Here is a 2,112-nt window from a genome sequence, read left to right as displayed (position 1 = left end):
TTTTGGTTAAGATCAAAGGTCTGTTTTTAATATATACTGTTCTTAGCTTTTTAAGCTTTTCTTGGCCTTTTGGCCCAGATCAAAGTGTAGTATCTGATTCGGCAGATACTGCAAGCAAAGACCATATGTGGGGGCAGCCCCACATATAAGACCTTGATCAATGTAGGGACAACCCTTCATACCAATTGTTACTATCCAGCTCCCCTACTCCCCGGGGAGTTGGTCCCCATTTCCCCTTCACTCTTCGCATCAAAAATCGGGCTTGTGCCTAATTTGCTCAGTGATGGAGCAAATAAATACCCCTTTTTTTGGCCTTTTGGCCAAGATCAAAGTGTAGTATCTGTTCTTACTACATGCTGTACTTATGTTTGTAACTTTGTGATATAAAGTGGGGGATCACTTTTCTGTATTAATTTAATGTAAAATGATCACCCACTTTACAACCAATCAGCCTCAAAGCCATTTAAGAAATTCTCCAGATCATTCAAGTTTTTTTTTTTTTGAAGGATTCCAGTTATTTTTTAAGCATTCAAGTCATTCTTAAGGTCATTCAATTCATCCTTAAGTTCATTAAAGTCATTCTAAGTCATTTACTTTTTATTTAAGTCATTGCAGCCCATTTTTTCATCATTTTAGTTTATCTTTAAGAATTTCATGTCAATCCTACATTCACGCATTCATTCATTACAGGAGAGCACGTGACTAATGGCTATCGGCCTTGTTACAAGTCTACAGAGTCACTTCGAATGCAAACATCGAAATGTCGAAGACACCTGCTGAGGTTATGTTTGGACGCAAAGTTAGATCGATTTTTCACAAGTTGTTACCAAACCACAGGATAGGCCAAACCTAAAAAAAAAAAACGATAACAAAAAAACGGTATAAAGTTGGGGAAAGAGTCTTCTACAAGATTCACAAAAATAATAAGACTTTCTGGGAGTCCGGCATTGTTGAAAAACAAATAGGCAACATGGTCTATATGATTAAGGGACCAGACTTTGTGTACAAACGTCACACTAATCAAATGCGGAAAAGATACTCGAACAGTGAGGTGACCAGATCACCCGAGGAGGACATCATGGACACAGTGTTTGATACTTTTCAGGTGCCCATACCAGACACAGCTCCGGAGCACAGAAGGTCAAACAGAGAACGAAAATCAACAGAATTGATTAGGGTGAACCCAAAACAAAAACGTTATTAATCCCAGACGGGATATTTTTAAAGGGGGGGGGTGTTATACCGGCCTTCCTTGAACAGAAAAATTTACACCGAATAGCACTATAAATAGCGCTAGTAATCCAACACTGGTGAGAGAGATGCGACTGCACTTCAACTGCTAGCCAAGTGCCCAGCAGATATACACGCTTTTCTATCTTTGTACATTATTGTTAAGACACTTGTTTTTTTAACCGAACCTCGATTTGATTGTTCTTATTTTCACTGTTGTTCCACGACACAACATTATTCTTACTAGCAGTTCAGCCCCATGTACTGTTTATAACTTGCCCTAAGTGTGAATGCACTTTATATAAGATTTCAAATGTTTAGACCAAAAATTGCCCGAGTAATTTTGTAGAGACCGCAGAGGTAATTTTTTTTATAACTTAGATCCCAATATTATCGCTTTAACATTTATTTTTTTGATCTCAAATCAAAATAAAAATTTTCACCCACGTCCAAGTTACCTGCATCTAAAATTTCAAGTGTTTAGACCCAAAATTGCCGAAGAAATTTGGTAGAATCTGTAAAGGTCAACTCTTACAACTTTAACCTTTTGGCAGCCAAATTTTCGCTCCAAAACTGATTATAATGCTTGCCGCGTGTCTGAATACCCGTTATGTATAAATTTCAAATGTTTAGACTCAAAATTAGCTGAGTAGTTTGCTAGACATCGCAAAGGTCAACTCTTTTGAACTTTGACCCGTTGACAGCTCAAATTTTCGACCCAAACCGATTAAACAACTTGCTCGATCTCTGAATACACTTTATGTAAAATTTCAATTGTTTAGACCACAAATTGGCTGAGTAATTTCTTAGAGACCGCAGAGGTCAATTTAAAAAAAAAATTTGACCCCAATTTTGACCCCTTAACATTTAAGTTTTGGAGCT

At 37.3% G+C, this 2,112-nt stretch overlaps 1 pseudogene; it reads left to right on the top strand.

Annotated features, from left to right (window-relative positions):
- Positions 1-300: 300 nt before the first annotated feature.
- On the top strand, positions 301-437 carry LOC145263435 (U2 spliceosomal RNA; annotated as a pseudogene).
- The last annotated feature ends 1,675 nt before the right edge of the window (positions 438-2,112 follow it).

The sequence above is a fragment of the Euprymna scolopes genome, chromosome 38, assembly GCF_053919585.1.
Source record: "Euprymna scolopes isolate OS-2025 chromosome 38, ASM5391958v1, whole genome shotgun sequence".
NCBI lineage: Eukaryota > Metazoa > Mollusca > Cephalopoda > Sepiida > Sepiolidae > Euprymna > Euprymna scolopes.
Note: the sequence above shows the minus strand (reverse complement) of the source record. Positions and strands in the feature narration are given on the sequence as shown.